Raw genomic sequence first — 27,899 nt, forward strand, 5'->3', positions numbered from 1 at the left:
GACTTCTTGGAGAGGTTTTCCCTGACATCTAATATCAATGATACTCTGACTATGTTAATTCAATTTCATAATATATTATATTTGTGGAGGTAAAATAATGATGCATTGAATTCAGGCTAAAATACAGTGGAAATCCTGTTTTCATTATAGGTGTAGTAAAAAACAAGTGAGTTCATTATGCCACCAAAATAAATCCCAGAGAAAATCAGGAAACAATTGTTAAACTACTATTTTAAAGTGTCATTGTGGGGTTCAGTCTGCAATTAGAGATCATTCTTGATCTCTTTCCAAAAGCAACCAATCCTTTAACCCCTCCCAGAGGTAAAACACTTCAACATTGAGAAGTAAGGCTCCTCTTCTTTCAAATTAAAAGTGTATTTAATATGTCAAATATTTTTTCTGTGACGTGACTGAATACCAGCAGATGTTGCTTAGAGGCATTTTAGAGTCTCCATCCTTGGAGAGAGTTGAGATCTGTCTGCATATGGTCTTGGCCACTCTGCTCTAAATAACCCCAATTCAGCAGGTGGGGTAGACAGGATGGCTTCCAGACACCCCTTCCGACCTCAGCTGTTCTGTGACCAAATATTAAGTTACATTTTGTTGTTAGAATTGTTCCTATTTCCTCTCAAATATCTCAGGCAATAGTGCAATGGCAAGAATTCCATAGTTATAGGTGGTGAGAAGAAAATATCTGCAGATATACCAGCTGCTGGTAGATACCAAACAGTAACTTTTACTTATGCTTCAGAAAATGCTTCTATAGACACAGAGAGAATTGCTATATTATTTGAAGAAAGAACTTTTGTGGGTATTTTAGAAAGATGTTAACTGTAAATCAAGATGTTTTACTGTGGCCTCACTTATGTAAAAATTCTTAGCATGATAAATTTTAATTTTTATCATAGCTTATTCTTCTATTTCTATCTTAAAATATTAATCAATGTTATCATCTTCTACTTATATATGAAGATCCAGAAAAAAACATGAAATAGAGCATGGAAGATTTAGGAAAGACTTCCATACAACAGTCAGTCTGACACTTATGTATAATCTCCTGCTGTATCTGACATTTGTTGGTCGAGATTTTCACTTTGATATCCAAGAGAAATTGTTACTATAAAGAATTCTGGTTTAAAACCTATTTTGCATATGCCAGTTTCTATTTTTAAAAAATCTTTCTGGCTAAATCAAAGGTTCTTCACTGACATGCTGAAAAGCACTCCTCAAAGCAGTACGTCTCTGCCAGATTACAGCTTCCAAACCCCAGCTACTTCTGTGTTAGATGTTTGCAAAAAGTGTCAGTGAAATATATGATGACGAAAGTGTTTTGCTCAATAGTTGTAATTTCATTCAGTTTGAACTGTTTCAGCTCTCCCTTCTTACGTCCAAAAATTTTCCTTGAACAGATACCAGCTCTTGATATTTGGATAGAAGAGAGAAAGATTAAGGAAGGATTATTGGAGGAAATGTCAGGCAGTCTTTACTTTTCCAGAATTATTTTCACTGGAAATATCTGAGTATGAAATATATGCAATTCCCATGATGCCATGGGGTGCCATTTTCCAAAATGAGGACCTGGTACTATAGCCACCTTTTTCTGCAGATGGAAGGACAACACAGTCTCTTCAGAAGCACCTTATCTCAGTGACAAATACACATAAAAAGTTCTTAGTGGGTCACCAATGGTCTACTTTCTTTCCTAATGCACTCAATAAATGTCTGCGTTCCCAAGTGAGCAATGTCTTGCTTATGGCTATACCTAAACTAGCAATGTAGGACATGTTTCTGGATCTAGGTGAGATCTGATGTGGGTGCTCACTAGCTTCCCACTCCTTGAGTGGCAGTGAAGGCAGTGGAATGAGAACACATCCAAAGGAGCACTCTAGGAATGAGTCTCATCTGAAGGAACAGAGCATTGTGATCCTGGAGAGCTGCACCAAGAGCAAGCTCTGCTACAGCATCTGTTTGGGTTAGTATGACAGCTTGAAACGTCAGCTGCTGTAAGCAAAGGAAATTTTTGGTGTGGAGAAGTTTTATCATGATTCTTACTTCATTCTCCAGACCACGCCCTAGTTCAGGTTACATTTACTGGTTTTGTTTTGTTTCTTTTTATTTTAAGGACTGAGATGGCCAAAAGACTTGGAAAAGAGTAGTTTGTGTGCTCCATTCTTTCAGTTTCAGCAGCAGTGCTATGTTAGCCCAGAATATGCTGTAATGTGAGAAAGACCAACTGATGTCCAGACAGTAATGGAGAAAAACTCTGGCAATTTAAATATCACTGATAATGAATCTTGGGGACTGGTGGACAGCAGTTGCCAAGTCAGGGTTCAATGACTTATATAAAGCAAATAAACCTTTCATATGGTCAGAATGTTGTTTATTTTGTTGAGTAACTAGATCGGGTAAACTTCTGCATTCTTTTTAGTAGGTTCTCTATCATGTTCCCATTTCATAGTGTGTTAGTTGTTATGGAAACATTTCATATTGGCAGGAGTCAAGTTTAGTCATAGCCACATGAGCAAAATAAAACTGGTTTATATATTAGTTGAATATTTATGTAAAAATTTGGGAGCTAATAAAGATGTTTATGGTATTGGTGGCTGTGCACGTGTGTATGTACATAACACATATACATAACTCATGAAGCTGTGATACTCAGTTTTGTTTCTTGTAAGGAAATTAAGTGATATGACACATTCTAAGAGAATCCAAGTAAAAACAATTGTCATATGATCCTACTGTTGTGCAAGTCACACATTTTGAAGTGAGGTTTTTTTGAAGGTATGCTAGGGTTGCAGTAAGATCTACAGGATATGTAAGAAGTATGTGATAATAATATTTACCCTTCATTTCCCATTTTGTTCTCTTTGTGGTGTTTGTTTACTGAGTTTAAGAATAATGAGCAGCTTGGCCCCATTTCTTCATGCCACACATTCCTTCCAAAAACCTATTGCTGTATGCTAGACTGAATAAAAATAAAATCACTACTATGGGAAGATCTGTGGCCCAGAAGGGAATAAGACCTTTAGCACCACTTTTGTATTACATAAACAAAGACTTTTTGTATGAGCTGAGGACAGCTATGCAACAGATGAAATAAAAATAACTATATTCTATACATATTGAATGTTAACTTTATTATTAAATAAGTGTAGTCTGATATTTTTTAAAACTATCCTTTAAAAGTCAATGAATAAACACCCAGGGAAATAGCTACATGTATAATCAGCCATAAAGAGCAACAAATTATGTTTTCCTGTTTGGTGATCTAGAAAATATCCATAAATATAATTTTTAAAATACTTACTTGTAGATGGAATGGATTTGCATAGAGAAATTGACACAATTCCTGCAACCTTGTAATAAAAATAAAATCTTATATTTTTTCCTCTTACTTATTTGTTTGTTAGTTTGTTTGTTTTTTCCTTGCAGGACTTTATATGTAGGATAACTATACATTTATTATTTTTATCTGAGATTCAAGTCTGTCCCATTCTGAATTGGACAAAATCTAATGCAGGTGAAACTGGGGATTCCAGTATAAATCATCTTAGTAAATTAAATAATACAACTGGGAGCATAATGATTTACCAATAGCAGTATCTACTTAAAACCCAGATTAAATTAAAATGTGCTTTTCAATTGTAGCTCTGCCCATGAAGTTCCATTACCTCCTTCCAATTGGCTAATTGTCTGATTTCTAAAATGCCATGCATGGGAACACTGATCTGAATTTAATGAAATTAACAAAATTGGAATAAATTTGGAATGGACTTAACTCATCTCAACTATCCTTACTCACAGAAAAATACATTTTTAATACTAGCATAGTTGTCTACACCATCTCTGCCACTATGAGGGACAAAAGTGCAGGCCTTCTTCCAAGAGCAAGCAATGAAAACCCTCTTAGTTACCTAGTTACGGACAAGATTAATTACTCTCTTCCACACAGTGCCCATCTCTAGACATCAGCTATAAGTGGTGCTTTAAAAAGGCATGTAAACCAGCTAAAATGAGTATTAGAATCTTGCACTAGGTGAGATGAATCTTACTTTTCTACTAGTAGGAAATCTTTTTTTTTTTGAGACACTTCCTCATCGAGAGATCGAAGCATAATCTCTGTCTGCCTCTGAACTAATGAATCTTCTGACTGCTATGTCAAATGTTTTCCACCTTCAGTGTGCTTGTAAGTTGTTTTTTTTTTTTAGGTCTCCAGCATATCAAACTTTTGCTTTAATTGCATAATTTCAGAAATGTCACACTTCATTCTTTTCCATGCTTTTTCCATGACAGTTTATAATTTCTTGACTGCCTCTTCATAAGTTTTATATCGTTCCCAACTGCTTATAGACTCTTGACGTTTCCCCTTATATTTAGGAGGAAGGGTTTCTCTACTGAGTCTCAAAATTATTCCTCTTTACTGGTATCATCCCTTTTAGTTCACCATGATTTGTTTCTCTCTTTACCAGTTTCAAGAATTTTGTTTACATTCTCCATGGAGATTAAAGATAAGATTTTTAGACTTGTTAAGCCTTCTCTTATTTCTTCTCACATTAATGTCAATGATAAGCTCTCCTTAACTTCAAAGAAATATAATTAGGACGAAGCTAGAAACTTTTATACTGAGAATAGAAATTAATTGATTGATTTTATTCTTCTATGATGTTCGAGAAAATTGGCCATCAAAAATATCTCCAGTGCTTTGAAACTTATGGGCCTGGATAATAGTTTCTTATTCATTCTTATTTTCTTGTTTTCTAAAAGGCAAAAGGGAAAAGGATTTTGGCTGTGGAATAAGCATACTAAACCTGAGTTAGTTGGCTATTTGAAATGGGTTAACTGCTGCTTTACCTCATTGAATAACAAAACTATTCCAGAAGTTTACTTTGACCAGTGTCTAATTTATTTATTTCTTCCATCTGTAAGGAAATATTTTTGTTTTGTGAAGTTTAGGATACTTAGTGTAGGATTGCATACCTTTTCTAGTTTTATGACTTTAGGATCTGAATTAGAGAGACTGGAATGACATAATGTATTCCCAGCTATTTATGTGGCTCTTCAACCAGTTTTATTAGTACTGTCCTAAAAACATTGTAGATGTGGGAGCTTTGTTTGAAGAGTAAAACAAATAAACAAATAAAAAGTTGCATTTATTTCCTGCACAATTGTGACATAATTCTTTTTCCAGTGTCATAAAGATGGGATGAAGTGAAACAGAATGATATCAGTAAGCAAGTATTTATAGACCATATTTATTAAAAAGGGGTTTAAATATCTTATCAGTACTGAACTAGATATTTTTCTGTCATAGGTTTAAATGCAAATGAGTTAAGCAAGTTTATGCCAGCTTAGAGATCTGACTTGTCTGTGGAGCTAGAATAGCTTTAGTACTTCGTCATTGTGAAACTTACATGAAATGCATTTCCACAATGCATTGTAAGCCTTCTATATTTTTTATTTGAGACTTTCTTACAATATGCTGCTTTTTTTTTGTGCTTATGTTGCTTTTCTTGTAATTTAAACTAGGTGAAAAACTGCGTCTGTAAGATTTCCAGATTCTAAAATATTTACAGGGAATTCAAGGTATTGTGAAGATAACACTAGGGAAAAGGATAAGTTCAGTAACATTTTGACAAAGCAGCATTTTACTTATTGGGGGTTTTGTTACTATTCTTGTCAGAAATTTCCTAGTGAGTTCACCAAAATGTTTGTTGTCTATCCATAAAGAAATAGGTATGTATATTTTGAGCTGACATATATTAATGGAATATTTACAATATGGGGGGATAAATCAATGATACAAACCAGTCTGGATTGTGCACTGAGTTATATTTATATGTTTTCTAAGCTCCAAATGGGAGACAATTGTGTCTGCTTGAAGAGCACAGATTTGTGGACATGAAGTGCAAGAGTATAACCTAGTAAGCATCAGTCAAAGTTTGGATCATGAAATTGAAGGGTTTTCTGTTCTTGGAGAAGCAAGGAAGGGCGTGAGCATAACTGCTCTCTTGAACTTCCAGAAGGCGGACTTTGGCCCGGGCAGGAGATTGGTCAACAGAATCCATTGGCAGTCAAACCTGAATCCACTGGAAAAGCTTTAAGAAGAAAATTTAAAAGTGAAGGAGCAGGCTGTCCCTCTTTATCAAAACACAAGCCAGGAGGGGAGAAGAGTGGCCTGGATGAACAGAGAGCTTTGGCTGGAACTCAGGAAATAAAGGCGGTTTTTTTTGAGATAGGCAGCTCAGGAGTACCACAAGGATGTTACGGGGTTATGAAGGAAGAAACTTAGAAGGGCAAAAGCCCAACAAGAACTTAATCGGTCACTGTGTTAAAAACCAACTAAAAATGTTTTTTTTCCCCAAAATGATTCTGTGATTCCAGGTAACAACTGCTGAAAAGATTTGAGAATCACAATTAACTAAATATCAGGTCTCAGAATGATTAGCAGTTGCCTTAATCGGGTCTTCTAATGTATGAACAAAAGAATAGTCACAGAAATTGCTAAAATACATTACAGTCACAATGATTATTGGTTAGTCCCATTGTGTTCTTTTGGGTAATAGATTATAAGGTTCCTTTCCACTCCCCCTGTCCCCCAACAAAATTTCCAAACCCTAGTATAATATGGGAATTAATTACCTGTTCACATTGTCAGCATGTAGAAACATTTGTACATTCTGACCTGTATGACTTTAATTTGGAATAAGTAATTTTGAACCACTGTGTTTATCCAAATATCAAACAATATGACCACTTAAACACATGTAAGGGGGCAGATTTCTGACTGAAGATAATTCTTTAACCTGCCCCCAGAAAACTATAATACTGAGAAGATTGACAGTGGAAACTAAAAAAAATAAGACAAAATGAAACATAGTTTAATGACAGACAATTAAATTGGAGCAATTTTTAGAGATTAAACAGGAACTTGATGTTGTAGCTTCATTACCCTTTTAGTTGCAGGATTTTCTGGCTTCTGTTTGCAGTATTTAAAATTCTGAGCATGGTATTTATTAGGAGTGTGCTATTTACAAGAGCAATATGGCCCATATGAACAGTCAGAGTGCTGTTTTGGCACCCACAGCACTTCTCATAAAACAAATAAGGCTTGAAAACATAGCAGCTACAATGGCAGCAGAAGGAATTCTGCCTACATAATGAAAAAAAAAAAACATCAAAAACACATCTCTCCAAAAAGGACACAGTTCTGTAGTTGGACACAATGTGGAGAAGGGAGGGTGAGCTGGGAGGAGAAGCTGAATGTTGTTTACTTATCAGTGGCTGGGATATCTTAAAGGATCTCCTTGTGGATATCAGAAATGCCATGCAAACACAGACAATTTAAGAGCTCTACTGAGCTGAAGGCAGTCTGTGACTGCTGAATTCCTCTAGCAGGTCAGCTCACCTGGAAACTGCCAATCAGGAATGAGAAGGATGGGTAAGGAGAACAGATTGCTTCCGAAGAGGTGATGGTATGTTTTTAGGGCACATTATTGCAGCTTACTTAATGTAACAATTTTTGTTAAAAGTGATTCTGATTTGTAAAAAATTAAGAAAAACAAAATAGCAAAAAAGCAAAGACTATTGAAATAAAATAAATTTTATAATATTTTTTAAAAATGAAAATAGTTGACTTCAGAATATCAAAATGTCTTCCTGTGCTTGTCTCTCACTTTTTAAGAAGGATTCAAGGATTTCTTGCCTCTTTACTTTCTGCTGTGTGACATTTTTACCAAAAAAATGGCACAAGGTCTGCAGCCCCTGAGGCATTGCTGATTGTCTTCCTAGATATTTAAGTTACGTATATAACTGAAGGAATTCTGAAGTATAGGTTATACATTCCCCCTTTCCCTTCTTCTTATAGGGTCAATTAGTATAGATTACCCAGAAACAGCTTTTTGTGGGCACTGCTTGATAAGCACAGTTGAAAGCTGGTAAATTTAGTTTCAAGCTAAGCCTGTTGGTTACTTCTTTATAATGTAGATGTGTAACTGAAGTTTTCTGATGCTCTATGCAGTGCCCAGATCAGATTTTCTAACACTAATTGCAGACTAGGACTGGGACTCTGCTTGGAGGTAATGCTGCAGAATCTTTCTGAGCTGCCAGATTGTCTTCCACACAGTTGCAGGTACCCTTTTTCTTTTAAACTTTTCTTGTTTTTCCATTCCGATAAATAAGGTGTGGACCAGTGCATAGAAGTAATGTCATTGAATGGAGATAGGAATGCACAGGACTGCAATGCCTCACTTTATTTAAAAAAAATATAAGATTTCTAAAAATTGTGCTACGTTGCACTTGCATGAATGGAGGGAGGAGATACGTTTTTAATAAGATGATTCCTCTCCTCTGAGTTCATTGCATCAGAGGTGTATCCAAATACTGCTAGTCACTGTAAAAGAAGTTAGATCAATTTATTCTATTAAAAAAAAATGCTGGATCAGTATCATACAGTTTTCAGAAGGACAAATCAGAGAATCTTCTTTCAAAGGCATCTGTTCTTTTCCTTTAGCAATCTTCATAGGACTTTCCATTAAGAGAAGCAGTATTTAAAGGCAAATGGAAAAATATATAAAAAAATATTAATTAAAAGGGAATCTATCAAGGTTTAATGCATGGCTGGTGACCTTTTTTGAAGATATCTAATTCAATTCCTAAGAAAAATAGTAAGAAAATAAATTATTTATACAAAAAAATTGGAAGTAAATTATCATTTGAATTTTCTCAGAACTGCAATCATCTCAAGTAAAATGTTTTAAGTCTCCTGAATATCACATCTTCTGTGTTTGTATGTGTGTGTGTGTACATATTAACAATTATATTTGAACACATATATTAACCTTTTCAAGTGGATTAATTTTGCACAACTATAGTGTGATGCTAAGCATAGAAACTTTTTTTTCTCAGCTAAGTTTGAAGAACAGGGATGTGCTATAGGCCAGCTTCATGGGATCCTATTCTTTTGTGAAGTCACTGTTCTCCTGATTCTTTCCAAATGCACAATTATCACTGCAACAGCTGCCAAAATGAAGACTATTGACTCTGATGACATGCTAAGTATGCAGCAAGGATTTCATTCTTGGCATACCCATTCATTCACACAAGTGGGAGAAACTTAAGAGAGGTGACTGCTTTCTATCTACATAGCTGACTTAAATAAAATTGTTTAACTTACTTCTTCTTCTTCCCAAGGTTATTGAAGGCAGGGAGAAAAGAAGAAAGAAAAGATAAATCTTCCTTTTCATGTTTCCTGTCTTTAATCTACAAAATCCTGATATTTGTTTTTTTCTGATTTTTAGGGTACAAGTGTTTCCTCTGCAAGGCAGGAAATTTCATATTTTTTTTGAGTCCTGGAATGAGATCTCAAGAAAGCAGCAGATAAAAAGTAGGTCAGCATTTCCAAATACCGTTAGAACTTCAACATGCAAGATTTTCCTCTGTCACATAGTTTTATGTGGACTTTCTCCATGTTACATAACATTCACCTCTAACTGTGCTTCAGGTAAGCCCAAAGCCAATGTGACACTGAGACTTTACTTTAAACATTTTCAAATTTAGTGAAACTAAGAGTTCAAGATGGAAAGAGAACTTTCTCTCCTCTCCCCTTCATTACTGGCTGACATCATACACTGTACAGTTCCTTTATACCCCCTGCTCCATCAAGGCTTTCAACTACCTCTGAATTTAAAAGAATTTAAATAGTGTGAAACAGTCCACTGCAATGTTTAGATTATTGTCTTTTATCTACCATTGCATTGAGAAGTCATATCATACAATTTTTTCTCTATACTAATTAGGTTAACTGAAGCAAGACAAATACACATTGGGTGTTTTTTAATATAAAATTAACATTTCACAGATGAAAGTGCTTTTTCTAAATGTATGTTAACATCTTCTAAACCATCTGGCATAGTCATCCACCTAATAGTCTGGATAAGTATTTCAGACTTTTTCAGATTTTAAGTTCCATTATGATCTCCCTTCTCTACAATTGCATGGTTAATAAAATAGATCCTGAAAAGGAAATAATTCTTGATTTTGTGTTTTATCACAACATGATATAAATTCAGTTTCTTTCAACTTAATTATGCCCTGCAAGCACCAGGGTCAGAGAAGAAGGAAGGGGAGGACATGCTCCAAGGTCTGGGTCAGAGATTCCCCTGAAGCCCTTGGAAGACACCTCAGTGGAGTAAGTATTCCCTGCAGTCTGTGGATGGGACCATACCTGAGCAGATGGATATTACCTGAAGGACTGCAGCCTTGGAGAGGACCCGGGATGGAGCAGGGGAAATGTGTGAGTAGGACAAAATGTCAGAGAGGAGCTGTCATGGACTGACTGCATGCCAGTCCCTCTTCCCCTGTGCTACTCAGGATGAGGAGCAGTGTGTAGAGGAACTGGGAATGAAGGAATGAAATTAAGGTTGTTTTGCCCATAATGGTAGCTAGTAAATGATTTCCTTGTCTTTATCTCTGTCCACAAGTTTTTCTATTTCATTTTCTTCCCAGTCTTGTTCAGGGGGAAGTAAGAGAGTGGCTGAGTGGATGTCTGGACACTGATAATGTTAACTCACTACAGACTAAAATACTGATAAGCCTCTCTTGCATAAAGACTTTTTTTTCTGAAATGTTTTGGGTTTTGTAAGGTGGATAGTTAGTATACTATGACTTCTGATCTTACACTAAGTCTCCTCATGTCACTTTTATATTGTGTTTCTTATTTGCTACCTGTACCTTTCTTGAAAGTGTGATACTTCACAGAAGAGAATACTTATACTTTATATAAGGATCAAATCTTGCTTTTAAAATCAGAATTCATATCAAAGTAAAATGACAAACTGCATTTGATATGACATTTGCAATGGATTGATGATTATTACTTTTTGTTTTTCTCCTAGCAGGTCACTTGTTGCCAATGATTTTGAAGCAGTTTAATAAAACCTCCTAGACTGCTGAAATGTGGCAGCTGATTACATGAGCATTTACTTTTATGTTTAAAAAGGGTTACTTAAAATAGTGAAATTCATCACAAACATAGAAAAAACATCATCATCATCATTACCTTTAATATTCACCTTTTGATTTAAGGGATAAAATATTCAGCAACAAATTTTAATTACTATGAAAGCCTTGCTTTCAGTCTGGTTTTGTAGACTGACTTTCATATGTAGTATGCCTTATTATAAGCATAATTTAGAATCTACTCTTTAATGAAATATATTGATGATTTGCATATGAATTGCGCAGCATCTTTGCCTTCACTGAATTCATCATATAAAACATCATAATTTTTTATTAATCCAATGAATGCAAATGAGGAAATACCTGTTTTTGGAAAGTCATTTAATTCTCTCAAAAAGAAAAAGAATAACTATGTTTGTCTATGGTATGGAAATAAAAGATATAGTATGCTATGACTGTAGAGACAATATTAGAACATTTAATTAGCTTTTAATTTCAAACAGCATACCTTGGTACCATGCTCTTCAATGACACGAGGGCTTGGAGATGAATCATTGCTAATAAAGCCAAATTAAAACGGTTATAAATCTACCTTCTTAAATAACAATATGAAGATCGAAAGCTTTAGACAAGACAGTGCCACTTGCAGTCAGAAGAAATTAGTTTTATCATTATATAGATATCCCATAGGGCATGGGAACATACCAAAAAATGGTCCAGTTCCTGCCTCTGCACTTGCCACACTTGAGAGGACAAGATATGGCATTCTGAGTGTATACCATAAGATGGATGTGCTCCTTGGCAAACCCTTTGCTCTCTCTCTCTCAAAGCTGGTCCTGAGCTATCTCTGCACTCACACATCTCAGGAAAGTGCCTAAGCAGTATGGGATCTGTTGCAGAGTTATGCTGCTATGGTCAATGGTTTTATGATTGGAAAGTCACCTTGTGCAGTTCTCTGGAAAACTAGTTTTTCTCAGATAATAACAAATCTAGCTCTCTTCAGTGTCTTATGTCAGTGAAGACCTAATTCCAGTTTATCTTAATTCTGCTGCTTTTCTTTGAAAGGAGCTGTAGATTGTCAAAGCATTCGACTCTGGTACTGTAGCTATTTTGTTCCTGCTGTCCCTTGGGAGCACAGCCAATTCTTTAATGGGTTTTCTAAGCAGTATAAAAGGTTTGCTCTGTGTCTGTATGTTTTACCACCTGAGAGTTTTTTGTAAGCCTACTGATGTAATTTCTGTCTTCAAAAGAAAATTTGGGCAAGTGTTCTGCTTACTGTGAGTATTACCCTTAGCTGCCAAATCTAACCTGTTGCAGCCATTTCTATTACATTTTGAGTGGCAATCAAGTGGAGAAATCTTATCTCCCCTGAAATCTGTACCTGCAAAGTAATCTAGAAAAGGAAAATATTTAGGGTCACTCCCCTCTCCCCAGGTTGTTCCGGTGATTGAGACAAATCCTTGTCCTCTTCATTCTTACAACTGATAGTTAGAAAATACATTTTTTCCCGTGACCCATAAATTTTCCAGTGCTTACTGTGTAAGTCACCATTAAGGGGAATCTTCAAATGCAGAATTGACCTTCCTGAACTCCCAGATTGCTTTTGAATTTTAAAACTGATTTTGCTTTTTTGAGTTTAACAGATAATCCTCTCAAACTAAGACTCCCGATGCATCTGAAGTCCCCAGTTCCAAGGTAGTTGTCATTGAGGAACTGTCTCAGAATCACAGACCCTAAAAATCTCTGCTGTCCTGCAATTGACTGGGCAGTTTGGCAAGAATACTAGGAAAAGTTTTATTGGATGGTTGTCTGTGTTTTGGCAAGTATTAGTTGAAACAGATGTTTATATACAACATTCTTATTTCTGAAACATGCTTCATCTTAAAACTAGTTTGGTTTATTGCCCTTGTTACTCCTATTGGAAAGTTGTTATAGAATATTCTGGCTCTGATGGCTACAGCTTATAATTTCCAACTCAAATGTATTCATGAGCCATCTAGAAAAAAATTATTAGGCCAACATTCCTGTTCATTTTAAATAACATTTCTTCTTCTCCTATGTTTACTTCTAAACAAGCCATCTCTTTATGGAGAGCACAACTGAGTGCATTTTACTAAATTAAACAAAACAAGACTTTTTTGTCTTATTATATATGGCTTGAGATACTCTGGGTACCTCATCATATGATCAGGTACCTCATTTATGATCAGGTGACCCGTCTGGTGGATGAGGGGAAGGCGGTGGATGTGGTCTACCTGGATTTCAGCAAAGCCTTTGACACCGTCCCCCATAGCATTCTCCTGAAAAAGCTGTCAGCCCACAGCTTGGACAGGAGCACCCTGTGCTGGGTTAGGAACTGGCTGGAGGGCCGGGCCCAGAGAGTGGTGGTGAACGGGGCTGCATCCAGTTGGCGGCCGGTCACTAGTGGTGTCCCCCAGGGATCAGTATTGGGCCCAGTTCTGTTTAATATCTTTATCGACGACTTAGACGAAGGGATTGAGTCCATCATCAGCAAATTCGCAGATGACACCAAGCTGGGAGGAAGTGTGGACCAACTCGAAGGCAGGAGGGCTCTGCAGAGGGACCTGGACAGACTAGAGAGCTGGGCCGATTCCAACGGGATGAGGTTCAACAAGGTCAAGTGCCGGGTCCTGCACTTTGGCCACAACAACCCCATGCAGCGCTACAGGCTGGGCACAGAGTGGCTGGAGAGCAGCCAGGCAGAAAGGGACCTGGGAGTCTGCATCGACAAGAAACTGAACATGAGCCAGCAGTGTGCCCAGGTGGCCAAGAAAGCCAATGGCATCCTGGCCTGTATCAAAAACAGCGTCACCAGCAGGTCCAGGGAGGTGATTCTTCCCCTGTACTCAGCGCTGGTTAGGCCACACCTCGAGTACTGTGTCCAGTTCTGGGCCCCTCAGTTTAAGAAGGATGTAGAGGTCCTGGAACAGGTCCAAAGGAGGGCAACCAGGCTGGTGAAGGGACTCGAGCACAGGCCCTATGAGGAGAGGCTGAGAGAGCTGGGACTGTTCAGCCTGAAGAAGAGGAGGCTCAGGGGAGACCTCATTGCTCTCTACAACTACCTGAAAGGAGGCTGTAGCGAGGTGGGAACTGGACTCTTTTCACAGACGACCTTCAACAAGACAAGAGGACACAGTCTTAAGTTGTGCCAGGGGAGGTTTAGGTTAGATATTAGAAAGAATTTCTTCACGGAGAGGGTGATTAGGCTATGGAATGGACTGCCCGGTGAGGTGGTAGGTTCTCCGTCCCTGGAGACATTTAAAAAAAGACTGGATGTGGCACTCAGTGCCATGGTTTAGCAACTGCTCCGGTGGGTCAAGGGTTGGACTCGATGATCTCTGAGGTCCCTTCCAACCCAGCTAATTCTATGATTCTATGATTCTATGATATAAATTATAGAATTGCATTTGCTATTTGATGGATGTGTCACATTCTTGTGAAAAATAGCTCAGCCACATCATGCTATGCTGCTTCTAACTGTTTAGAGCAGAATTTATGTTCCTTCTTAAATGTATCAGTGTTGTCCACCATATTCTTCCAGTTACTTCTCTGTCATGCTGAAGTCTGATTCAAATTATGTTACTAACTAATTTTATCAGCTAGCCTTTAATTTTTGTGCCTGTATGACATACAATGTAATGAAAATATTAAAGAAGAGCTGTACTGTGACTAATCCTTAACTAACTGTATTACTAATTGATCCTGGCTTGATTATTCCCTTCTCAGATCTGTCACTTGCCAGATGTTTTTATATCAGTTCACTACTCACCATACAATCCTTGCACCAGCTTTCATGTTCTCCTACTTGCTAATTCCCATATCAGATGTTTTACCATATGTCTGATAATGATATTGCTATTTCCTCATTTATGTTATAAGCTATAGATATGAGTATGACACGATCCAGTGATTCTTGGACAACTTATTTTGGAGTTTTTCTCATTTCCACTTACGATTGGTTCTGTATTAGTTCCCTAAATAAATGAATCCTTTACTTCAAAATAACTTGGTTTAAATCTTTAATTTATGAAATAATTGCTTTCAGATAAAGAATAGATGTATGTAAAGTGGGGTATTCTATGGGGGCTGTGGGAAACATGCTTTATCCTGTGAAGATAAAGATTTGAACCACGTTTTTGTAAATCTTAAACTTCCAGTTTCTTACATAGTAAGTGCTAGCCAGTTAATCTACTATTTCCCTTCTTCTGAACCTTCTGCTTTTCAGATAAAGTACTTAAGTAGTCACCGGAATACAGAATGAGAAAGTGTTCTCCAGAAACAGGAGGCACCCACCCTCCCTAATGATAATGAATATTGAATTATTTATACAAGGTCATAGAATCATATGACTGTTTTGATTGAAAAGGACCTTTCAGATCATCAAGTCCAACCATTAGACTAGCACTCTGCTGAGTCCACCACTAAACCCTGTCCCTAAGCACCATGTCTGCATGCCTTTTAAATATCCCCATGTATGGTGACTCCATTACTTTCCTTGGCAGCTTGTTTTAGTGCATTACAACCCTTTCAGCAAAGAAATTTTTCCTAATATCCAATCTAAACTGCCTCTGGCAAAACTTGAGGCTATTTCCTTTTGTCCTATCACTTGTTACTTGGGAGAAGAGACCAACACCACCTCCCTACACCCTCCTGTCAGGTAGTTGCAGAGAGTGATTAGGTCTCCCCTGATCTTCTTCTTGTCCAGGCTAAACAACCCCAGTACTGTCATCCAGGCTCCTCATAAGAGTTCTCCAGACCCCTCACCACCTTCACTGCCCATCTTTGGACTCCCTTCATCACCTTGATGTCTTTCTTGTATTGAGGGGCCCAAGAGTAAGCTCAGCACTTGAGGTGCAGCTTCACCAGTGCAGATTACAGGCGCACTATCACTTCCCTTCAGAAGTTAACTTTTTCACTTCATTTATATTTGTTTGATGATGAAGGTAAGTCACAGCAAAGTTAAGGTTTGTTTCTTTTGGCAGAATATTTATGAATAAAAGTGGTTGATTTCCCACAACTGAGACTGAAAAGGAAAGTTTTTATTTTGGTTTTTCTACTGAAATGAAAAATCAGTTCCTCCTCCATGGCTACAAAAAACTGATTTCCATTTCTTTGTTTAGATTGTTTTGCATAGAAATATTTAATGCTGAATTGGATTAAATACCTTTAAAACTAAATCTCTAAGAAAATCCATAAATAGAGGTTTGGGATTCTGATTGACAGAGTCACATCCAATAGGAGTTTTTTGCATCTATGTATTTATTTACTCTATTTGCACTCACAAGTGTCATATTTTTGTCATCATTCTTTTTATAAATTGCATCACAAACAACCTTTTAAGGATGAAATCTAGTTGTCTTCATGAGGATAATTTAATGACTAAGTTTTATAGATGAGTTTATTTTCCTGAATAATAATAATAATTTTAAAAAATATAAATATGCAGGGTACAGCCTGCTTTTATATGTGGATTACAGATATTACAGGATTACAATTGAATTTTTCTATTTAACAGTCCCATTTGTGATTTAAAAAAATCATTGTCTCACTTTAGTTTGAAAGTTGAGAATGCTCCCAAACTCTACAGTTTTATTTCAAAATGAAGTTGCTACTGGCTGTAAAAAGATTAAAAGGAAACAAATTAATATAATAATAGGGGGGAAAGGAAATTATTACATTGTAATAGTGATACATTGTTTTAAAAGTTGTCTCACCTTTTCCCAATTGTGAAAAATTAAATTAACAACTTGGTGTTGCATTAAAATGAACATAATTACCAAGCTGTCAAAAAGAAATTGTCTTTACCCTTCAGCAAGTAGTGACTATATTTTTGTATTGATTTTCCAATTGATTTTTCCAATATTGATGAAAGATGGTGGAACCCACATAAGAAATTATTTTCTTTATAATAAACTCAACAAGAAATTATTAAATATTAGTTAACCTGTTTTTTATCTATGATGTAATTAACCAACCTTTTCTCAGCATTGAAAGAAGTTGGGGTTTTTTCCAGCTTCTGTTCTTAGAAGAATAACCAGAAGATCTGATTGCATGCAGGTGACAAAATTGACTGCCTCTGCATCACAAAATACTGACCTTCAGGTACTAGTCACTAAAGGATCATGCAATCAGGCCTGGTCACATGCAAACCACCAAAAAGTTGCTTATGGCCTTGAACCATACTGATAACTGGCCTTATTTTTCTTATTTCACTGGAAGAACCGAATTAACAGTGACTTTCACTGTTTCCTTGCATAACCTTGGAAGAGACAAATTAAACTTTCACAAAACTTTTAATGAGTGTACTGCATTTTAAGATGTCACTTTAATTGTTTGAAAAGATATGCAGCATAATTTAAGGTGTGTTTTTTTCCTTGCACTACTTTCCTGTTCATTTATTTCAAAGGTTATACTCTAGAGTTAATAGAACTGGTTATATATTTATGCAACATTTAAAATTGTACCAGGGAGACTGTATAACAGGTAAAGTTTTAGATAAGACTGACATTTCTGCACCTGCAAAGAGTTTGATGAATTACATTCTCTTCTGGTAGAGAATTTGCTGAGGTCAATGAAGAGCAAAACACTGCAGCTTCCTCTGGAAACAACTCTAATCTAGGAACTGCAACAGCTGGAGCTATACCTCAGAGCTATGTGGGAAATGTTGTCACCAAGCAAAGCTGCATAAAATCCAGTGAGGATTTTAGTCTTTCAAACCAAAGTGATCTGTTTTATAAAGAAATGTTCCTTGACAAAGTAAGTCCTGAATAGCTATTCACAGAAACCTGTGCGTGCCATAATGCTTCCATTGCATAAAGCTACACAGCTCTCTTTTTTTGCTATTGCTATCACAGGTGCCAGCATTATTAAGCTAGATAATGACATTGGCTGCAGAATGCTGTTGTACCACTGTGTGGTTCTATTGTTCCCTAGCTGTGCAGATACTACCTGTGTAAAAATAGGAAACACAGAATAAAAACAGGTTTTGTAATTTCTGGCCATTTGAATGCCATTTTCAAAAGAGCTACTTAAGAGATAATTGCGTACGTTTCCATGAAGAGGAGGCTTTTTAAATTTTCAGGAGCTCTTTAGGAAAACAGAATTTGATTTAATAAAGCTGCCTTATCAAATTAGAAGTAAAGCAGCTTCTTGTGATGAAAAACTACGTACCTGTAGGCAGTGCCTGGAAAATTAAGGGAGGTTACACCTTTCCTGAGGTTCCTGGATAGACTTATGCCAGAGCAAATTGCACAGGACCCTAAGGATTTCAAGGAGCAGGCAGCTAGGAGACAAATCTGGAATTTTTCCTACACTACTATATGGAATTGAGCATGAAAATAATGCCTGAAAATGTATTCTATGACATTGTTCATTATAAAACTGACAATTGCACAAATGACCCTTGCTTTTGTGTAGGAAAAAAATAAACCAGTGGTTTGCTCTTTGAAGTTGTATTTAAGCTTCAAATTGTTTGTAAGTGTCTAGAGTTTTCACTCATTATTTCAGGAGACATTAAGCTGCATTTTCTATATTATTACTGGAATTTCCTGTTTTCATCACTATCTGCTACAGTTGTTATGCTCTATTTGTCAGGCACATCCCTAGAGTTGTTCAATGACTTTTACTGATGTTTTCTTTTAATTCTCCTGTTCTATAAATACCAGAGATTTGAATCTTAATCTTCTAGTGATTTGTACCTAGAATATATATCTGACTCAGTAAAACCATTAAGAATGCTAGCACTCAGAATCAGAAGGGTTACCCCTTAAGCAAAGTAAAAAAAAAAAAAAAAGACATAAAATAAATTGCCAGACAGAAAATAAACAAATATTTTTCACTTTCATTCTTCTAGCTACTCATTTCAAGGATGGAGTAAAATATGAGTAATGAATCAATGGTAATTTCACAGTTCCTTTTTCTTCAGTGTAAGGATACACTCTCTTAAAGGAGTCTTCTGCTTTGCTGCTTATTCTTTATATTTCAAAGCTTCTTAACATTCAGCATTTCTCTTAAAATCCTTTGAGGATCCCATATGATAGTTGACATGCCCTGAAAATTTGCTATTAAATATCAGACAAGATTTATATGTAAGCTTGAAATGGAACTATTTTAGCAAAAAGACCCAAGAAAACATTTTAGGAATTAACCCCAGACAAATGAATGTCTGCTGACCTTGGTTTGTTACTGCCAGTTCTTACAGTTAAACTGTGGTCAGCACTAGCTCAGCTAAATTGACTGTAAAAATAGATCAAGATAGACTATGGACATTCCAGGCTTTCCTTTTCTTGTTCTAACTCAGCTTTTCCATAATTTGTAAAAGCTACTGTATATTTTGTGGCTGCTTTCCTTAAGACACTTATTGATTGGCTGCCTTTTCTCCCTTCCCTTTCCTCTTCTCTCCAACCTTCCCTTTCTCCTTCCCTTTTTCCATCCCCATCCCCTTCCTTTTCCTCCATCCTTTACCTCCTTTTAGTTCCTGTCTTGCTCTCTGTCTTTTCTTCTACCCTTTTTTATTTCTTTTTCTATTTCCTTTCCCCTCGTGCCAGATAATCCTAGTTTCTTCTATGAAATGCTAGCTTCCTAGGGTACTACTACAGAAAAAAAAAAAACCCTCACAAAAGATTTTGCCTTTTGAATGACTGCAATAAAAATTCCCAGCAAGAAACTTCACTTAGACACCCAGTTCAAAAAGTAACTGTGTTTCCAACAACTATTGACCTGACATGTCATGCTTCCACCAGATGTAGCAGGCAGTTAATTTAGCAATTCCTCACCTACTCCCCAAAGAGCAGTATACACTGTTTTAAAAAATATATAAAGTTTAAGCCTGTAACATCTGGAATAGAAAAGACTGACATTTTGACCACTGCTTTCACACATAAAATAAAATTAGAAGCATCCTGTATTTCAGCTTTCATCTTTTTCAAGAAGAATTGGGCATGGGAGAAAGGGAACTATGGTTTTGCAAAGCTGCAAAAGTTGATTTGTAAGAATTCTACTTTATACACAAAGACATTTATAAAGAGAGCTTGACCCAAAAGCCATGGACATCAATAGAAAACATTCTGGGAAGTAGTCTGAATCCCAATCCAGTTTATTCTAGTTTCATTCTCTCAGTCAGTACTGCCCACACATTTATTGAAGTCCATTTTTAACATCTTTGGCTCATTCTCAAGACTCTTCTTCAATACAGATTATTACTCACTTCTGGTATTTCAGGTGGGTAGTGAAGTTGTAATAACAAAAAACACCCATTCAATCAAGAGAGACTTCAAGGACTTGGGGCAACTGCTGAAGGGGCCAGGAGCCCAAGTTGAGTTCTCCTCCATCCCTTTAATGACAGCTGTGGATGAGAGAATTAGCAGGCAGATCCAGCAGGTTAACTCATGCTGGACTGGTATCGATGGCAGGGTTTTGGGTTCTTTGGCTATGGGGCAAATTCCACATTACTTAGTGTCCTCAAATCAGATGGGCTTCATCTATTTAGCAGAGTCAAAAGAACTGTAGCCCATAAGTTAGCAAGGCTGATCAGGAGGATTAAACTAGATTTCAAGGGGGAGGGGATTGAAACCAGCCTCTCCAAAGATGAGCCTAAGGGTGGAAAGCCTGAGTTAAGAGTAAAATCAACAGTCCAGCTCAAGTGCATGTACACCAATTCACACAGTATGGGAAGCAAACAAGAGGAGATGGAAGCCATTGTACAGCAGGAAAGCTATGATGTAGTGGTGGGATGACTCACATGCCTGGAATGCTGTCATGGATGGCTATAAGCTCTTCAGAAGGGACAGACAAGGTCGGAGAGGTGGAGGAGTGGCATATGTTAGAGCCTCTGTAGAACTTGAGGTCAGTACAATAAGGTTGAGTGCCTGTGGGTCAAAATCTGGGAGGAGTCCAATAAGGCTGACATCCTCATAGGAGTCTGTTATATACAACCAAACCAAGATGATGAGTGATGAACTATTGTGCAAGAAGCTGGCAGATGTCTCAAAATCACCTGCCCTTTTTCTTGTGGGTGACTTTAACCTGCCAGATGTCTGCTGGGAACTCCACACAGCAGGGAAGAGGCAGAGATTCCTAGAGCATGTAGAGGGTTATTTCCTGCTCTAGCTGGTAAATGAGCTGACCAGGTATGGGTCCCTGCTTGACCTTCTGTTCACAAACAGAGAGGGGCTGGTTGGAGATGTAGTGGTCAGAGGCCGTCTGGGGCACAGTGACCATGAAATCATAGAGTTTTCAATACTCAGGGATGCAAGGAGACCCAACAATAAAACCTCTACACTGGAGTTCCAGAGAGCACATTTTGGCCTTTTCAGAAGACAGAAGTACAGAGTGTACCCTGGGAAATAGCCCTTGAACACAAAGGAGTCCAGGAGGGATGGACGTACTTCAAGGAGCAAGTCCTGAATGCACAGGAGCAGACTGTCCCAGTGTGCCAAAAAGCAAGCCAGAGGGAAGACGTCTGGTCTGGCCTAACAGGGAGATATTGAAGGAAATTTGGGTTAAAAAGAGAGCTTACAGTCTTTGGAAAAAAGGGCTGGCTACTCGGGAAGAGTTTAGGAATATAGTTAGGTCATCTAGAAAGAAAATTATAGAGACAAAGGCACAATTTGAACTCAATCTTTCCACTTCCATTAAGGATTAAAAAAAGTCTTTCTATGGATACACCAACAGCTAAAGGAGGGGCAGGGAAAACCTCCATTCTTTGTTGGGCATGGGAGGAAACATAGCTACCAAAGATGAGGAAAAGGCTGATATATTTAACACTTTCTTTACCTCAGTTTTCAACAGTAAGACAGGTTGTTCTGAGCACAGCTGCTTCTGGGGCTTGTAATAGGAGAGTAATAGGAAGCTGAGTAGCCCCCCTGTAACCCTGGAGGGAACAGTCAGTGACCTGCTAAGCCACTTGGATCCTCACAAGTCTATGGGAGCAGATGGGATCCATCCCAGGGTGATGAGGGATCTGGGGAAGAGCTCTCCAAGCTGCTCTCCATCATTTACCAACAGTCCTGGCTCACTGGGGAGGTCCCAGATGACTGGAAGCTGGGGAATGTCACACCAATCCATAAAAAGGGATGAAAGGAGGATCCGGGAAATTCAGGAAATTCCAGGCCTGTCAGCCTGACCTCAGGGCCTGGCAGGGTTATGGAGCAGATCATCCTGGGGGCAATCACACAGCATCTACAGAATGGACAGGGGATCAGACCCAACCAGCATGGAGTTAGGAAGGGCAGGTCCTCTCTGACCAACCTGATCTCCTTTTATGATCGAGTGACCCACCTGGGGGATGAGGGGAAGGCTGTGGATGGAGTCTGCCTGGACTTCAACAAAGCCTGTGACACCGTCTCCCATAGCATTCTCCTGGAAAAGCTGTCAGCCCAGGGCTCAGACAGGAACACTCTGTGCTGGGTTAGGAACTGCTGGAGGGCAAAGCCCAGAGAGTGGTGCTGAACGGTGCTGATCCAACTGGTGGCCACTCACCAGTGGTGTCCCGCAGTGATCAGTGCTAGGCCCAGTTTTGTTTAATATCTTCATTGATGATTTAGATTGAGTCCACCATTAGCAAATTCACAGACAACTCTAAGTTGGGCCGGAGTGTGGATCAGCTGGAAGGCAGGAGGGCTCTGCAGAGGGACCTGGACAGACTGGAGAGTTGGGCTGATTCCAACAAGATGAGGTTCAACACGGCCAAGTGCCAGGACCTTCACTTTGGCCACAACAACCCCATGGGGAGCTCCAGCCTGGGCACAGAGTGGCTGAGAGCAGCCAGGCAGAAAGGGACCTGGGAGTCTGGATTGACAGGAAGCTGAACATGAGCCAGCAGTGTGCCCAGGTGGCCAAGAAAGCCAATGGCATCCTGGCCTGTATCAAGAACAGCGTGGACAGCAGGTCCAGGGAAGGGATTCTGCCCCTGTACTCAGCACTGGTGAGGCCACACCTTGAGAACTGTGTCCAGTTCTGGGCCCCTCAGTTCAGGAAGGAGATTGAGATGCTGGAGCAGGTCCTGAGAAGAGCAAGGAGGCTGTGAAGGGATCCAGCACAAGTCCTGTGAGGAAGGGCTGAGGGAGCTGGGGGTGTTCAGTCTGGAGAAGAGGAGGCTCAGGGGAGACCTCATCACTCTACCACTACCTGAAAGGAGGGAGTAGCCAGGGGGGGGTCGGTCTCTTCTCCCAGGCAGCTCTCAGGAAGACATGAGGGCATGGACTTAAGCTCTACCACGGGAGGTTTACGTTAGATATTAGGAAGAAATTCTTTACAGAGAGGGTAATCAAGCATTGGAATGGGCTGGCCAGGGAGGTGGTGGGTTTTTAAAAAGAGACCGAAAGTGACACAGTACCATGGTCTGGTAGCCACAGTGGAAGAGGATTAAGAGGTGGACTTGATGATCTCAGAAGTCCTTTCCAACCTGGCTGATTCTGTGATTCTGTGTTTCACTGTGTGTATGCAATAAGAGTGATCTACTCTTTTTAGATAAGCACTTCTTAGGGATCCAGTGGATGAACCTGTTGTCCCAGAGCAACTTATTCCATATGCCTCCTGTTCTGTGGTAAATATATTTCTACAGGGGAATATATATATGGACAGAAGAAACAGGAAGTGACACAAACCAGGTCATGCCAAACTAGTAACTGAGGTTATCACTTTCAGTTACCACCTTCTCCAACCCATGACCAGCAACTGCACTGCAGATCAGATGGTATTTCATAACTTACCCATACATCTAAACCCCCAAAACAGAAAAAAACCCTGTTAATATTAAGATTTGATTTTTTAAAGTAAGAGTTTGCGTTTCGTTTTCGTTTTCCATGTCATCCCTTGTGTGCAATTACAGCACTTTAATATCATTGATCCAAGAAAGAAAAGAGAGGCCATACTCAATTAAAGTGTTTCCCATATCAGTGATCCAAATCTCCACTTTCTCCATCTTACTTGAGATAATTTATAGTAATCCCTGAAATGGGCAGAGTGATCCATGAAGCAAACCCACATTTTTATTACCACATTTCCAAACCCTGAAACACTGCAATTTGAATAGAAGTGAAAATTTTACATCAAGTGTATACAATTTTCTGTTATGAAAATAGTCATTAAACTCCCTCTGTATTGTAGCATTGCAATTAATTCCTGTGTAGTAGAAAACAAACTACAAAAAACTCATCATGTGTAAAAGCTAGAAACTTTTACACAGAATTGTCTACAGCGGTAAGGGAAAAGTAGCAAAAATCTATGGATAATCTACAGATGGGTCATGTGTTACTATTTTCCATTAATTTACATATAGAAGCGTATTATGGGTAAAGTGTCTGATACTGTTCTTGCCTGAAGGCTTCTTGGCAATTGACTATTGATCAGTCCAATCTATTCTGCCAGCATCACAGAGAATATACTCAAACTTCTTATTAGTGGTGTGAAAGAGTAGAGGTTTTTTTATTGATGTTATTTTTTTAACTTAAAAATGCGTATTTGTGCTGCACAGTAAGCTTACAGAATTCATATATAATGTTTTGTCTACACAGAAAAGAAGAATAATTAGCACCAGATCTGGTTTCTGGAGAAACCTAACAATATTTGGGTTCATTTATGTGGTCTCAGCCCCTGTTCCACACTGATAAGGTACTGAACTTTTTGGATCTCAAGAAGAAAGGCATGGCCATCCATAGCTAATTAACTGGTTTATTGACCTGAGCACAGAAATAGTAGAAAAGGTGATAACAATAAAATGGTAGAAAAAGTGATCATAGTCTTATGCCCCTTATGATGTTTACAGAAGGAACAGAAAAGGTAAGAGGACTCTGACAATCCTGATGATGCTGGGATCTCTGGCTGCTGCAGCATCAAATGAACCCTCCCATGTGAATCACGGCATACTGTGCACATCCATCCATGGTGATATGAATCAGCATTGTGGTCTTTACAGCTTTATAGGATTTTCTAAGAAGTAAACAAAACTATTTGTCATTTCTGCTGTCAGGTAAAAGAGTGTTACGTGCAGGTATGCTGCTTAATCTCCAGATAAGACAATGTTTGTAGACGGTGTCATCCACATGTACTGTCTGGGAACCCTGTACAGGCTTCTCCACTACAGCTAATTAGCCAGAATAATCCAGCATGGGAGCTATCTGAGAATGGTTTACTTCTATACATTACCATAAGAATGGGTCAAAGGCAGTCACAGTACACATTATACAGTGGTCCTTCATGCTGACATACAGTCTCTAAAATCAAGGTCTGCAATCAATACTCTGCCCAGATTCTGCTTGAAAACACTACCTACTCTTTATATATATATATGTATATTTGGGTTTTTTCCTTTTTTTCTTAGGCACTGGGAATAATAGACTCTCTGGGAAGTTAGTACAGTATATGAACAAATGGTGAGGAAAACCAAGTAGATAATGAACAGCTTTTTTAGTGTAAAGAAAACAGCCATACATTTCAGGAGTTACCTGATTCTGGTAAATTAATTTTATGGAGGAAAAAAAGAACAAGTTGAGAGATAGATGTAGTGTGAATCTTCTAGTTCCATAGAATATCCTAGAAAATATTGAACAGAGATTAAATCTTAAGGCTGCCCTTGGTAAGAAATAGGACTGAGCTTCCTTGATTAAAAAAAAGCAATTTAGAGCTTAATAAGCCGAAGTTAGAAAAGCGGCTTCTAAAATTGGGTGATGTTCTTTAAAAATAGATACAGATAGGGAAAGTTAAATTTGAATGGACACATAAAATTTCAAAGACATTCCTAAGGCCCATTAAAAGAAACTATTGAAAACCTGGAATATTTATTTTAATTAGCTGTTTATCAAAACTAACCCACATTTTCTTCTGTAAGAATTAAAAATGTGAAAATATAACATGTAGAAAGCACACCTATGTCCTACACTGATAAAAACTTTTTTTTTTTTAATGATAACATAGTTCTATAAACACTGCGGTTGAGCTGCATTTCACACTGAAGTGCTCTGGTGCTTTATCAGGATACTTAAAATACCTGTCTGCATTCTGAAAGTTTATTTTGCAAGATTCTGAAAAGCGTTTGTGTTGTACTGATGCCTGTCATTTCCCACTTGTCAAACTCCTGGCTGTTTGGGACTCTCACTGAATGGAGGACACTTCTTTCTTCTTGCTAGTATAAAGGACCTTGCTTCTCTTGGGATTTGTTAGAAACTAGGCCAGGAAAAGCAAAGAGAGAATCTTTGTTTGCAGTCTCAGTTTCAACAGTATTGTTTTGATCCAATGCTAATAGGTGACTACAATGAGCCCAACTGATTTTGCATCTTTTATATGTCACCCGTAAAGCTGGCAAGCACTAAATGGAGTGCTTAGCTGGAGAACTGCACCATTTTTCCTATCAAGCCCTTTACATGTCTAGGTTGATATTATAAAACCCATCTTTTGTTCCTGAAAATAGAAAAAGAAAAAAAAAAGGAAAAGTCCAGATTGTTTAGGCAGCAGATGACAAGGTATGGGTCTAATTTGAATTTAAACATTAACATGTTAGGTAGACAACAGCAAGAACTAAAGAAGTAAGGATTGTCCTGCTGAAATAATTGGAAATGGGCTGAGGTCTGCCATACTAAAATATCCTGTATATCAGAAATATTTTCTTTGACTACTGAACATTTCACATCTATATCAGATATTCTATTGCAATAGTATTGACTAAACTAATTCGAAGGGGTCTTGTATATACACAGAGAAAAGGAATTTATTGCATTGTAAAAGATTAAAAATACAGCAAGGGAGATCAATAACAGGAATTAGCTGCAATGCATTGTGTCTGAAAAATGCTTACCAAGAGCTAATAATGGTGTGAAAGCATTTATAGACAAGATTATCAGTATGTTGGTCAAAGGTATTTTTTAATGTGTAACTTTATAGGAAAATTATTTTGATTTTCTAATTTCTTTATATATGTTGCCCTAATTTTTCACAAATTGTCCCGTTACTTGTCTTGCAATCTAAAAACCAGTTCAAAGATGAGTGCTGAGTTAAAAATCAAGAAATCTTACTCTGCTTTAACTTCTATGCATTTTAAAAAGCATTTTGTAGGTTTTTTCTCAGCTTTGTGCAATGTACTGCAATCCATGACATCTATTAAATAAAAATAAAGTAAAATGGTATTATTTGTGTTCAGTGAATCTTTTTCAAATTTTCAACCTATGGCAATGGAATTTCAAGAGATGTTAGATAACAAGTTGCAACATCTGCTATAGAGGCTAAATGTTTTTTTCTTCTATATGTTTATATGTTCGTATTGCTTAGAAGGACTGGAATTTTAAATAAGCTATTAAAAAAAAATCCAAAACCAGTAACCACTTTCAAAAATAAATTTTAGTCTCCAAAAGAGACTAAGTGTATTAGCAATGATATGTTCCTCAGGAAAAGTTTAGTATAGAATGGATTCAGTATCCAAAATGGGGGAGGTAACAGAAAAAAGTGAAAGTCACAACCACCTTTTAGCTCCTATATTTACACATGCCTAAGAGGCTGATAAAGTCCTGGACCTTCTGAGCTCATTGAAGTCAATACTTCACCTGGAGACGTTTTATTCAGGATGAGGACAGCTGATTTATCAGTGACTATGATATACATCAGGTCAATGCTTCTCAATTTTTCTAACATAGAGATAAGCACCAAATATACTTTTTCTTCTTTTGTACATGCTTTATACTAAAAATATCAATGAAGTGTCAGACCCTAATCTTATGAAGTGCTCTGTAGGTAATCCTTCTGCAAAGAATGCCTTTCATTTCAGTTCAACTGATTGCAATCTATTGCTGTCATTTGCCAGACCTCTGGATCTTAAAGTGTAAGACTGCTGAAAAACCCAAGCAACTATCTTTTGTAATGATATAGTGTTCTCTCCATCACTTTTCATGGCAGCAATGCAACTGTTTTGAAATGCATAGGGCAGGGTTTTT

Source organism: Calypte anna, chromosome 2, assembly GCF_003957555.1.
Source record: "Calypte anna isolate BGI_N300 chromosome 2, bCalAnn1_v1.p, whole genome shotgun sequence".
Lineage (NCBI taxonomy): Eukaryota > Metazoa > Chordata > Aves > Apodiformes > Trochilidae > Calypte > Calypte anna.